This window comes from Ambystoma mexicanum, chromosome 1q, assembly GCF_040938575.1.
Source record: "Ambystoma mexicanum isolate Mex_15411 chromosome 1q, UKY_AmexF1_1, whole genome shotgun sequence".
NCBI classification, from domain to species: domain Eukaryota; kingdom Metazoa; phylum Chordata; class Amphibia; order Caudata; family Ambystomatidae; genus Ambystoma; species Ambystoma mexicanum.
Genome location: NC_090922.1, coordinates 156678362 through 156693414, shown reverse-complemented (window position 1 = coordinate 156693414; position 15053 = coordinate 156678362).

The following is a 15053-nucleotide window of genomic DNA, read 5'->3' as shown; positions in this document are numbered from 1 at the left end:
TGGGGGTATGCTGCTGCTGATTCCTGGAGATGTGATTTCTTGCTTTGGGGGGCAGGAAGAACAATGGTATGCATCCTGTCCAGTTCAGGGCAGCAAAATAATTAGGAAACACTGTACATTTCTAATATCCATCTTGGCTTTGATGATCGCCTGTGTGGTTGGAAGGAAGAGGTGTTCCTGTGCCTTTTGCAGAAGTGATATAGCAGCTAAGCCAGTACCATGGAGAAAGCAGGCTGCGACATTCCATGCAACATACAAAGTGATGAAATGCGCCTGTTGCACAGAAGTGCAGGACTGACATCTACTTCAATATAGCAGGATGTCTCTGCTTAGATTGATTGCGCTTTGGATGTCAACCGCTATGGCATACCATAGGTACTGGATGTTGTTTTGTCCAGACAATACAGTGTTATCAGTTGTTGGTCTGTGAGACTCCAGGGTCATGCTCTGGTTTGGGGAATGTCAGGCTGACACATCCTCCTCCTCTCTCTCCACCACTTTGTTGACTGTCTCCTCTTCTGCTATATATGCACCTGCATGTCACCCAGAAACTACATTATGAACTCCTGCGCGTGTTGGCCAGAACCCTCTAGTGCAGCATGGTGACCCCTGGAGTGCTTACACATCCTGTCAGCTTTAGTAGAAATGTCCGGGTCATGGGCTACACCTGTGGCTGTTAAGATGTATGCTGCTCAAAGGTTAATAATTGCCCTCTTGCTGGCCTAATGCAGGGCGTTCTATGTGATTTTATCTAAAATAATTAATTGATGGATTAATATTCATCACATTTCTATTCTTTTTACTCTTCGATTTTGCCGCATGTATATACAGGGGGAGACGCCCTGCATCCCCCTCCCCATACCCCCATAAACCCCTAACATTTTTGATTCATCTAAACCCACCCAACACATATATTTGGGGTACAATCCGATCCAAAAGATTAGATGAATGCTCCTTCGATTAAATCTACTGGGCAAACATTGCTGTTACCAATGCAGATAGGAAGACAACAGCTGCCATCTCTTTCATTGGCTTTAACATGCATATTATGTGAAATGATGTTTACATGATGTGCTGAGTTGTACAGTAATGCAAGGGTGTGTTACCCAAATAATGTACACATTTAAGTTGATCTCAAAGGTGGTCCATCTTAGTGCAGGTCCTGCTCCCAACTGACAGATGGATCCCTTTTGCCTGCCCTGTTTTAACCACCACCTTTGCATGGAAGCATTTTTGGAGATATTTCTGCTCATTTGTAGACAGTTTTTCAAGCTGCAATAGGGTGGTATTTAGCGCTGGTGATATTTCAAGGATACTGCTGCACTTTGGGCCTTTCTGGGAGAATAAGTCTTGATTGAGCGAGGGTGAGAATGATGTCTTATGAATGTCATGTATCAGCCTTTTTGACTGGAGCTGGTGATGCTAGAAGTGACAACTGAGAGATGTGCTGTTAGTGTGTGCTGACTTCAGTCTTACCTGATACCTGTGGCCTAATCAATGGAATGTTCACCTTTCTTAATTTGCAACAAATCTGGCAACAAATCTGAAGAATCCAGGTTGTGAGGGACGACAGAAGACAGAGGAAGAGTTCACCCACCGCCCTGAGCTGAAAGTATTATTACTGGGTAGCTGGAATCCGGTTCTGTGTTGTTAATTGCAATGGAGGTGAGCCCTTGTGCAGCGATGTCCTGAGAAGGCCTTGCATGGAGTTGTGGATCACATGGAGCTGCTGGTGTTTCATGGAGGCCCTGGCCTGAAGTGCACTGCTGTCTGGCACTTTGGGGCCTGGCTGAAGGACTCCAATTGCCTTTCATGCCAGCAGTCCCTACTCTGTTCTGTGGTGCTTGTTAGGATTTTCCATTTGGCAAGCCTGTGACAGCCCTGGCTTTTTTATTTATATCAATCAAATGATGCATGTAATTCCACCTCTGAAAGGGTAATCTGCTGATCATGCCAAAAACATAGTGTGTATCTGTGTCCTGCTGCATCAGTATCCTGATTTGCAGCACCAGTGATACTTAGCAGATTCAGAGGTGAAGGTTTCCCGTTTTACAACTGCAGTGGCAGCCAAGTCTCTGCAGCACAAGGGCAACATTTCAGATATAAGCAGCCCATGATGGTGGAAGGGTGAACTCTAAAGTAGAACTATTCTCAAGTTAAGACAAAGTGCATGGCACTACTTATGATCTTTGCAACCACATCCAATTTGATATATAACTCTGGTCAGCTCCTGTGAGGCTGACTCAGCTGTGGAACGTGATATGTATTCTGGCGAGACAGGATGAGCCTGCCTAATGACAGCACAGAAACCTCAATGGCCATTCCTCTACATTGATCTCTTTGTGAGGGTAGGTAACACCCTCTAACAGAGAAAGCTGCATGACAGGCAGCTGACCAGTGCCCAGGCATCAATGAAGCACACCCATTCAAAGGGAGTAGCCTCACACCAGGGCAAGGTGCTGCGCATGTCTAAAGGTTTTTATTCCTTGTTAGAAGGGAACGGGGCAGGGTTAGAATAGACAAGTGGGCTCTGTACAGCAGAGGAAGACTCCCACCATCTTGTTTCTCTATGTCTCTTTCTCTCCTTCTCGTCCCCTCCAATTCCTCTAGAGCAAAGCTTTTTTGGGGGTGTAATGTCAGAAGGGCAAAGTCCACTTCTATCAAGAACAGGGATTGGGCCAATGGAGTGGAATAGCTTAGTCCAACCACCTACTATTCATTTAACAGAAGGGGTCTCCCACTTTGATTCACTTTAGAACAATACCTGAGAAGGATTCAGTGGACCTCATTTGTGAGAGTTGCATTTTCCAAAGTCCTCAACCACTGAGGTGAAGAAGGAGTAGTCCAATGCAGAGCAGAGCTCTGCCTCCTACCCACTCCCAGAGCACATTGAGATGAGACTTGCTGTGCAACCAGAAGGGAATTCTGCAACAGAATCTCCCAGGGCATGGACAGTAGACCCCGAAAGGATTCACACTATTCTCAAGACCCTGAATTGTGTCTCACAGCATCTGGTCAGACTGCCATTGAAACGAAACTCAACACCATTTAAGCCAAGCGTGAAGCCATTGATGGCAAGGGACACCGCTGGTGCTACTTTCTGGCACTACTCTGAATGTTCGTGTTGGAAAAGATTGACATTTATCGGTAATTTTCCCTCCATTTGTGAACCCCCCAATGTTTTGCTTTTGTCTGACGATCCTCGTCTGACTTTTGCCAGTGGAGCCCAGCCTTCTGCTGCACTCCGCTGGGCTTTTGCTCATTTGGTTATGGGGAAACTGACATGCCCTTCAGACTGTAAGTACTGGCAGACGTTGTTTAATTAGTCTTTCACTTTGTTGCAATTTCTTAGCAACATTCTATCAGTGCACAATGTACCCTACAGTACAGTGCACTGGGGTCTCTTTTTCGGTGAATGTACAAGTGTCTCCAGGACAGAGCTGGTGTCAGCAGTTACTTTTAAAGCAAGTTTGACCCTTTTCTATAGTCCATTCTGTGTTTACCGCGTTTGGCCCAGGTCTGTGGCCACTGCCTAAAATGGCCATGCCACGAGGTCCTTTGCTCTGTCCTTTGACAATTTTGTCACAGACACAGAAAATTCCTTATTTGGTCATGCAGATCCCAGCGCATAGCAAAGCTTCTGCGGGCTTCTGCATGCCTTATGTGTGTGTGCCAGGATGTGGACTGGAGCTGTCTGGTTCCAACACACTGGGTGCCAGGATGTCTGGTGTGCTGGGATGACTGGGACCACTGTGGTCCGTGATTGGTCCACGTCTGGGATGGCTTAATGTGAGCAGATCTCTTATTGGTTCTTCTTAATTTCGGCACAAAGGAGATTTTGGATAAGAGAAGGCCCCTGACACCGTTTCCAGGGTCATCTTCTGAGTTCACACCAGACTCAGTAAAGGAGTCAAGTATCCTGAACCGCTGAAGCAGATCTGTGGAACCGCTGGTGGCCCACTGGAAGATTTTCCACCTTGACCCCACTGTTGTCCAGTCAGAGCCCCTGTTTCTCATCGATCACAGAAGGCATGCAAGAGAGCTTCGACCCATTTCAGTAGTGGGACGTCTCGGCACTTCCTGCTTAACCTGCAAACGAGCCTGCTCTGAAGTGTGCCTGGACCGCCCAGTGAACTGACCAGCCTGTACGGGACCTTTGCCCTGGGCCCGCCACTGTCTCGAGTTTCAACTTGAGCCTTTGGAGAGGTAAGTTCTGGGTAGAAGGCACTCTCTCCCTGAGTTACATAGACCTAGCATTCCTAGGTCTGGAATTAGGAGAGTCCTCCTGAACTCGAACATAAGCGGTCACTGTGTCCCCAGAGTGTGGTGACGAACTTCATTGGTACCTTGCTGCTGTGCCCCCCTGTGCCCTAGGATGAGCTGCAGTGGAACTGGCCTGATCCCTTCATCAGAAGCGGAGAAATCGCCACTGTCCCGCCACAAACTGAGGTCCGAGATCGCAGCCACTGAAAGCCACAGAGATGCGCAACTGCAGGATTCGAACCTGCAAACAAACTGGACTTGACTGGCAAAGTTTGTTCTGGAGTGTGTCACGGAGGTCGGTAAGTACTTGTATCCCTGAGCTGTGGCCCCTGCTGCATCCATAGACTTTACTGCACAATTGGCCCCTGAGGGTCACTTTTCTTTGTCAAGGTAGCCTGTGCTACCAAGCTATTCACAATTCTTGGAATTCGCTTTGTCCTTTTGTGGAGACCCTCTTTGAATAGTGGGACCTTATTCTTCATCACCTCATCCACCTCCCGGAGTCACTACAGCCCCTTGAAGAGACCCATTTTGAACTTAACTGCACAATCAAGGGCTCCGGCACTAAATGTACTTTTGGGCGCAAGGCTACACGCTTCTTAGGGACTGGAATGCCTATTCGTTAGTGTTTGAATTGATGAAGGACTGCCTAAAGTATTTTCACACTGTATGACCCCTTTCTATTTTACTTTGTGATTGAGTTAAAAGGCCTTTAATAAATGTATATGTATTTTTGATATGTACACGCGACTGAGAGTATTTTATGGTGTTGTTTACTTTACTGTGTGTGCTCATTGTGGGCTTTTGATCACCCTCGCCCCTCCTGAGACCTAGTCTTGACCGCTGCCTGCCAGTGCTACCTTGATTGGTCTGGCTTGTCCAGAAGGTTACCCTGTTCCAAGAAACTAGTCTGGCCTTCTGAACCTCTGCCCACCAGGTCAGAGGTCAGACATCCATTTTATCAAATTGGTGTACAGCAGTGGGATAGGATCAAAGGTACCCAGTGTTGCGTACTGTAAAGGGTACCCAGATTACACTTACAGAGTGACCTTAGTAGAAACTTAACTGTAAAGGCTAACAACCTATCTTAAAATACGGAAGCAATAACTAACATAAACCTGAATGCTTCTAAATCAGAGAAACTGAGAATATTGTGTACCAAGAGAGGCTTATCCGTTCAAGGTACAAACAGTGAAATTATCCAAAGGATCATGGATTTCCAAGAGGCTCAGCTCAATGCCATTACCTCAGATGAGAGTGAAGAAGGTAGTGGGGCTGCTATCACTGACAGCTCCAGCAGAGCTGTCACTGCCCTCATCCATGGGGTCCATGAAGTCAGGGATGATGTGGAGTTCAAAGTTTTGTCTGTTGCCCCTGATGCTGAAGGTATGTGTACACTGGGACCCCCAACCAGTCCATAAAGCTGGGATTTGCCCAATAGCACTTTAATATAAGATAGCAGCACCCGTGAGATGGATGGGGGTGCAGATTAATACCCCAACGCCAAATCAATAATGACAACTCAACGGTTTGGCAAAGGGAGTCTGTTTAATGACAAGTACAAAAAATGGGTATTCTCATGAATATCAGCGGATGCGTGATCTTCTCTCTCGCTTCACAACTCCAACGAACTTCATAAAAAACACATCATTTATACTAAAAACTCATCATCACTGTCGTTTAACGCTTAAAAGTTGCCATGCAATTATATTGGTTCTAGAAAGGTAACTTTAATATAGGTACTATATCTGTATATGGTATATAAGGGGATTGGGTAAACACTGTCAGGTGGGACATCTAAGCCCTACCTTAAAAATGGCTACTGTGGACGTCACTAAAAGTATGACGTCTCATTGGTTCTACTAACTATAGGACCCTCGATTACTTGGTCCACTATGATTGGGTTGGCATCAACCCCACTCATACTTTTCCACTTTGCCTAACAGCACACAGAACGGTCGTCCAGGTGCAGGGTGCCCCTCAGCTCCCCGGCCTTCCTCCAATTATTGCTACAATCAATCATCACCTTAGTGGCCATTTGTCAATTATTTCACTGTGGTTGGCCTCGAGACTGCATCTCTGTATGGAAAAGTTCTGATATCTTCGCCTGGCCCACTGCCATGCGTAGGTGTGAAAGTCTCACTTCTTCTCGCTCGGCTGGTCATGTGCTTCAGACAACGTGAATTTGCCTCTTCTTTGTATAATTCGTATATTTGATTTTCACATTACCCACCATTTGCCTTCGGTTTCTTGTCTCGACCTTTCAGAGCAGGATATTCTGTTCCTTGATTCATTAATTGTAGCTACTGTTCATCTATTTTAGCTGATATGTCCTTGGTTTTTTTGGCATGATTTGCCTCTGCAGAGTTTCGTTCTTCCTTTTATTCTCGCTTTGTTAAATATGAAGCTCTCCTTTTGTGGCCTTTAGTAACCTTTGGTTAATTCTGCTTCTTGCGCAAAGTGGAAGTATACTTATATAACATGCTTCTTTTGAGGTAGATATGCATAGATGGCGCTTGCCGCACTCTATCTTTCTACTATGCATAGCAAGCCGCATGATTTTCTTAGCTTTCTTGCGGTTCCGAGCATATGTATGTGTGTAAACTGATTGAATATTTTCGTCATGATTACAGCTTAAGCTTCTTACATTTGACATCGTCCTTTCACTTTAGGTCCGCGATGTCCTTTTGTCCGTGGCGTTTTGTCTCTTTACGTCATTCTCTGGTCGTCATTTCTTCTATATGCAAGTCAGTCGGGGTTCTTGTGTCGTCTCCATTCGTCTTCCACTAAGACTGTTTTTGTTTCTTCAGGGATTGTACTCAGGTGATCTTTGTTTCATTTCATTTGTTGATATGGTTTTCTCAATGGGTACCTTACTGTCCATGGTTTCTTAGGTATAGGTATTTCAATAGGTGCTGCTCTTCTGGTAGGTACTGGACAGAGCCCCACTGCGGCTCTCTGCTGGTTTATTTGCTCATCATACATCACATATGTCGGCATGAACATTCCTGGTACTTCAAAATGGACGGTTGGAGTGCAGGCTATACTTGGGACGTCATCTACACTCCCACCTCTGAGCGATTCATTGACCACTTTCACCTCTTTCTTTGGCTCCATCTTCTTTGGTTCCTCTATATTCCGTTTTGTTTCATTGCTTGGCCCATTCTTTCTTCATCTTCTGGGTCTGTACATGATGGTCTGAAGAAATGTCTCTTTGGGGTCCATATTTTTACGACTCCTTTTAAACTTCCTGCTGCTCTTACTCGTTCGTCCTTGTTCCACATCATCAGTTGACATTATCCATTTGGGCTGCAATAAATCCATCTTCCCACATAATTTCTATGCTTCCTGGGATATAGAAACTTTGTTCCTTCTGGTGCATGAATGCTGGCCTTCACAAAGTCTCTTATCTCTTCATCAGTTAGGTCCTTGGGCTCACATTCTTGTTCGACATCAATCATAATCTTTATCCCTATGGCCTTTTTCGCAGTTTTCTGGCACTGAGAGATTATTATCTTGATAACACAGAATCCTAGCAATATCATCACTAACAGGGCTCCTAGGAATTTGAATGCATCTGCCATCCATTGTGGAACCCATGAGAATAGTGATCCAAACCAGCTGTCATCATCAACTTCGTCAGCTTCATCAATCATTTGATTCTGTAGTTTTGTCAGCATACCTATGGCTTCTGTTAAGGTTCCATTTTCTTCGTCATGAGCTGGTTTAAATGTGCAACATGATTCTCCAATTTTTGCACAAACACCTCCATCCATAGCTGCGATCATGTCAAGGACATATCTGTTCTGGAGAGTCATAAATCGAATAGCCCTTAACTCTTCCTTTATGGCGTTGAATCCTTTTATGGTCGTGTTTATGGTCTGCAGTAACTCCCATCTGGTTATCTGCAATCATTTTGTATATGCTCCAACCTGAATTCTTGGCAAGAAGAGTATCGTGAACATTGATGAAGTGAGGCTGAACAGCCTGTGTTCATATGAGATTGCATAAAAAGCTTCTTCTGAAGTCTGGCAATTCTTTCATTCTCCTCTTGCATCCTTTTTTTCTTAGTTATAAATGCCCATATCCACTCTGCCATTGGTCCAGTATATGGCTGTATTGTAGAACTTGTACTTGTCCCCTTCATTGGATCACGTGTGCCTGTCAATGTTCTCTGTTGGTTTATTCTCCAACTCCTCTTGTCTTTTCAGGAGCTCAGCTTCCTTCACGTGACTCTTAACATCCATTTCAAGTTCACTCACTCCTTTTTCCGATCTTCTAAGAACTGGAATCACTATAAAGGGACTGGGTGCTTTTGGGTGGGTGTACGGCAATCGTAACACTCTGTGTACCTATAAAAATGCAGTTCGAATCGTCAGTGATAATAAAACAACGATGAATACAATGCATAGATACATTATGCCTCTGTAGGCTAGGCAGTAGCACTTAGTTCTGGAACAACAAGAGTGTCTCTCCTCCCGAGGGATGACAATGTTGCTACCTTGAATCCTCATCTCGATCATCTGTTGAAAAATACTAACGTTTAATACACTTTTTTTAGACAATATTATTTCTGGATTCTGTTAGTTCTGCTTGTGCGTTTGCAGGTACTAAAACAATTGTCCCTCTTTACCTTAATAATGGAGTGTCTATTGTCTCTGGACACTGTTTTTATTTCTACGTATGAGGAAATGTCAAAAACGGGTAATAATTCAATAAGTCTCTTTACTGTGCATGTTCAATACACGAGTTCCCAGTCGGTGCCTCTGGTCTGCTTCATTTCAGAAGACATGTTGTGTCCCTGTCAGTATAACAAAAGGTGAAGTCTCTTGCACTTCTCTCTCGATCTGTCCCTCAGCGGAATGTTTAAAATCTTCTCAGATAGTTCTGCTGATGGTTAGAAAGTTCGACTTACATCACGATACCATGCAAGAGCATGCTCATATGCGTAGAATTAGCTGTTTCTCTGATGAATGTGAGGACGTCAACAGCGGCAGATCTCCCGTTCTGGGAAATCTTCGATTAGGCGAAAAAAGACGCTGCTTGTCAGTATGCTATCTTCTGGTTACAGGGACATATGTCCTGCCCTTGTTGAGGTTTGGACCTGTTTGGAGCTCACTCACTGTGAACAGTTTCTACAATTTTGGTGTCCGTGGAGCACAACTTGAATAACAATTTCATTCAGAATTATACTGAAACGGTCTGTGTTTGCTGGATCTCGAAGAAATGTCAATAAGTCTGTGGTTCTTCCGACAAGATCTGGACAGTCTTCAATTAGGTGAAAGAACAGTACGTCGATAAGCCTATTCGCATCTTCCTCCACTTGGGACATTTGGTTTTTCCTCACTGTGTTCCGGAAGTAGGAGGAATTGCTCGGCAATTACAGTGAGCAGCCTCCTTATGTTTTTTTCATTTTCAGCATCTTGAAGAAAGTCAGGGATACTGGTGAGCCTCCTCACCAATGACGGGTATGATCTCAGTACTAGTTCGAAATAAATGACTACGTCCTTTGTGATGCCGCTACTGTGGGACACCATAAGTAATTCCGAATAAGGTCTCTGTGTTCAAAGATTCCGGGTATTGTATTTTCCTCCAATTTATGTGTCATTGATCAAAATTTGGCATATTATTTTCTAGTGAAGGCTTCAGCATGCCTCAGCCCAAAGTTCAAAGTCGATAGACTATGTTGTGGTTTACAAGTGCATTTTTCTTCTTCACCCTGCAACTAGGATGCACAGAGTGTCCGTTTTTATGTCCTTATCATATTTTCTGCTTAAAGGAATATTCAAGGGGAAACCACAACTTTGCACAAAAGTTCTTTGTCTTTGCTTTGCTGTTGGTCATGTGTCCTTCTTCCTCGTCATGGATCACATCTGCACATGCTGTGGTTCTTCCCCATCGTCTGAAGTCCCTTCGCATTGGGGCCTTCTCCAATGTACGGTTTGATGTCACCCAAAAAAAGATCCAAGCTCTTCTTCCTTGTAGCTTTAATGCAGAGGGAGTGCAGTCTTCCACTGTAAAGGGACTGTTAAACCTTGGCTCGCCCCACTTTTTTCTCATGTGGTTCTTTACCAGGATGGTGTCTCCAGGGAAGATTGATGGAATACATAGGCTTTGAGCTGTGCCTGCAGTAGTATCGCCTTCTGTGTTCTGTGCTGCCCTGCACCCTTTTCGTCGTCGCTGCAGCTGGCCTGAAATTATAGTAAAACAAGATGTCATGCAATTCAAGTAATTTTGCATTTTAGATCCTAAGATTTCTTTTGTCGGCTGGGCATCACATCTAGCTCTGTCTCGGGGTGTCAGGGGAGTGTGCATTCTTCTTCCTGTTGCTATTTCGTGCGGCATGTGATGGTATTCAGAACCAGGCTGGTTTCTGAGTGCATACTGTGCCAAAGGAAGGCAGTGTAACCATCCCTTTCTTAGAGTAAGCTTCAACTTGGCTATCCTTTCCTTTAACAAGCCATTGAGCTTCTCACATATTCCATTACATTGCAGGTGATACGCCGACGAGAACTCATCACAACTCAGAGTATGCGGACCAGAAAAAGGTGCAGGTACGGAGTGACCGGCACTGCCATTTCCGGACCATACATGAAGCCCCTTATTTAGATATTATCTTCAGAAGGATGCTCTTCCTTCTTTGTTGCACTCCTGAAGCATTGCCACTCCCCAAAAAAGTGTAGCACCCATTGGGCCCTATTGCTTTATTAAGGGGCCCATGCAGGCAAGATTTTCCAAGCAATGCCTTCCCACATTCCCACATAGACACATCCCTCACATATTTAGAAAAGAAGGTGAGTATTTTGGTATCAAGCAAGGGAGTAGAGGCAGACACCCTCAGAAGGAAAGATGTGGGGCACTTCAACTTCATCTTGATTTTGGTAGCTGAAGTCATTTCACTATGAATAAACACCAAAGCATAACCCCCCACAGTCTGTGAAGGGCACAATTTCCTAGGTTTGAGGTGAGAAATAAAATCTTAATAAAACATGAGCTTGCCCAAAAAATGTTATTCACCTGAAGTACCCTCCTACGAATCATCTGGAACCAAGCTCAACTCTGATGTACCATATCCCCAGCTTGGTCCAAGTCAGAAGTGGGAGTGGAACCAAAACCTACCACCACTGGAAATGGTCCCAGAGCCATGAAAATCTTGCTATCTCTGCCTGTTTCTGGTCCTCCTCCAGGCCTGAATGTCAGGTGGGTTCCGTTAGCAGATCCACTGTGGATGGTTTGAGTGTCATCCAAGACCTGCGGTCCTTGGGCTGTGATAATCACCACAGAATGTTGCCTGTTTAGACCCCACTTTGCCATCACTAGCCCCTGATGCCTGACTATCTGGGTGGGTATCACTGGGATTCCTGAAGGCCGGAGCCTGAGATATCATAGACTGTATAGACTGGAACAGGGCCAATAATCTAGAATCTAAAGCTCTATCCAAAGCCTGGGAATGGGAGGTGTCGACAAAAAAACAACTTGCCACTGCCAAATGTAATTTTTCCAGGCAGGTCCTCCTCCTTGGAGACGAACTGGGAATGATCATCCATACCCCCTTCTATCTCCCCATAAGAATGGAAACACAACCCTTGGGCCAGCAGAAAAGGGGAAACCAACACAATCAATGGCCATATGCAGAATCAGCATGCTGCATGAATCACTGAAGCCTACCGGGTCTCCTAAACAATAAAACAGCCTGAGAAATCAGGATGAATGGAAGAGTGGGGCAATGCACAGGCGACTGCTGGGGTCCTTTCCTATGTCAAATCCTGTAAATTGCACCCTTAGCACAAGTCTGACAAGGGGGAGCCTAGCCAAATGCTGTGCCCATGGCAAAACCAAAAAGCAACTCTTGCAAGATCCCTTAGGAGATGGATAAACAGTACATGCAATGTCAAGTCTAAAACCCTTTGGCAGATATTGAAATCATCATCCAAAGTACACATCCAAAAAAGTTATACTCATCTGTTGAGAGCAGTAAGAACAAAGGGCCGACTTTGGGGGTATGGAGACCCGTTATAAGAGAGCCTTTATGGGGACTGGTCGGATGGCACACACGCAGGGACGTCATTTCACCAAAATGCCAGGGGTAGCGGAAGTGACATCACATGAGCCTTGACCTCTGATGGCATCACAGTAAGTGATGTCATTTGACCTCACCCCAACTGACATCATGGGAAGTGATGGCACACAACCTTTCACCCCTTCACAAAACCGGAAGTGTCATCACAGAGCATTGTTCCATTAAGAACAACATTGTTACAATATCACTGTAATATGATATACATTTCATACACAAATGGATCACTATATATAGCATTGATATCAGTGTGTATAGCACCAACAACCATAATGCAATAAAGCACTATCAACCGGTAGGTGACAAACTGTTGCTGCTGGAACAGAAAACAGTGTATGAACAACCAATATCGTGTGAAACACTGAGATCAAGAGCACCACAGGCAAAGCTCACCCGGTAGCCCAAGACAAGGGCACTGCAAGACAAGACCACCTTGCACCACAAGACAAAGCCATCGTGCACACCAAAAAAAGCTGACTCCATGGCAAATTCATCTCGCTCCCAAGGGCAAGCCCACCCCAGGACAAACTTACCAAATTCACCTAAGTGAGGCCTACCTAATACACCCAAGTGCAGCCTTCTGAAAGCACCCAAGTGAAGCCTGTGTTATGCACTCCAGTGAAGCCTATCCAATATCCCAGGAAAAGTTTCCCGAATACCCCAGGTCAAGCCTACCGAATTCCATAAGACAAGCCTCACTAATAACCCAGAACAGAACTCACATTTACTTGAAAAAGGCTGCCTCAAAACCGCTGGAAAAGCCACTTCACACATACCACCATGGGTGCTTCATACCTCCATCCACAGCCAACTTGCACCGCCCACCAAAGCAACGTTGCAATCTACCTTGCACCGCCCAAACAGTACCAGTGTATGCTGTAAGAAAAATCTTTTATGAACTGTATGACAAAGCAATTCTTTCCTCAGAAAAAGCATGCATCTAATTCTGCAAGTAAGAGAAGATCAGACAACCAAGATAAAACATCTATAGAGGGACAATAAACTCAGGCTGTAGGACAAGATCATGTGGACGTCAAAACATCACCAGTGGCATGATGCAACCACATCTATCACCAGATAAGACTCACAACAGAACATTGCACACCTCAGTTCAAGCCCCCTTCTTAAAAGTCAGGCCATTTTAGACTCCCCACGATCAGCACCAACACACAAGTAGCATTACACAATCACACCTCAATCGGGCCCTAAAATGAACACGTATAAAAAACACACCATTGCCTTTTTATCTTGTCTTTTCCCCTATGTCACACGCAATGAAATGATATGGGGCACAACAATGAGACAATTGGCCATCATGTGAGTCCAACGTGCAGAGCAAAAAAGTGAAGACATTTGATGGGGCAGGAGGGAATTTATCTCATGATAGAGCCCTGTCACATATGCATTCAATTATACAGGCAAGGGTGTCATTTTAGGGGGTGTAAGGGATTTCAATCAGGCACACGCCCAAGTCTCGTCTAGCATGTAGTGCGCAAATGAAACCCTTATTTTATTTTTGTCTATAAGTGCAATATTCTGAATGATATACCACTCATATCACACCCGTCTCAAAATACCCCCCAGGTCACACTGAACCAGGAATCAGGCTAGTTTGCAAGGGTAAAGATGTATTTATTTATTTAATATTCAATCACACATAAGTTTAAAATATATATATATATATATTCAGTGAAAAAAACTTTGTTAAAGGGACGTTATGGTTAAATTGCACTACTAAAAACCTATGAAATTCAGTGAAAAAACGTTGTTAAAGGGACGTTATGGTTCCAAGTAAAACCGAAAAACCCTTGAAATTTGCCAGTTATGGTAAGCTAAGCAACCATAACTCGCGCCACCACCGTGCACTGCTAAGACTAACACCCAGGACATCAAAGATGACATCACAAATGTCATTGATGACATCACTGATGACATCACATGTCTGGCTCACTATTTTTTCTTTTGCTGACATATCTAGGCCACATGGTTTTCTTCAGTAACAGTCAGAAACTAAGAATTTAATTTTATTTGTAGACATATCCTTCTAGTAGGTTCTTACAGTAATTCCCTTAGAGTACAGTCACATCATATGAAACATATACATATGGGAAAACACAAGCTTGAAAGACAGCAATCCTTTTTGTGCATAAAGATAATCACTAGACTTATGAGCACTTTCTGATAGTTCTGTTGTTTTTTTTATGGCTGTACTTTCCCTGTATATGGTCATATTTGTATACATTGTACTCACGCTACTTTCCTTAGGGTCCAATCACATCAAGTGATACATATACATAGGGTAAATAGCAGCTTTGAAACAGAGCAATCATTTATTTGCATGAAACTAATCAGTTAAGTTATGCCGATCTCATCCTAGCTGAAGATCTAGACTTCTTAGCCATAACAGAGTCCTGGCTTCATGCAGCCGCAGGTCCAGCCCTCTCGTTAGCCATCCCCACTGATTACACCATCATCCGAGCGGACAGAACCGAAGCTAAAGGCGGAGGCTTGGCCATCATTGCCAAGAACCTCCTTAACATTAGACTCAACGCCGCTACACACTTCCCTTCATGCAAATCACTTACAGTCAAGTTACCCACTGCCAACTCCCAAACTATATCCATTTACTTACTATACAGACCGCCTGCACCCCTGGGATCGTTCGAGGAAGACCTCAATGCCATCCTTACCGACAACCTAAAAAACTCCTCAC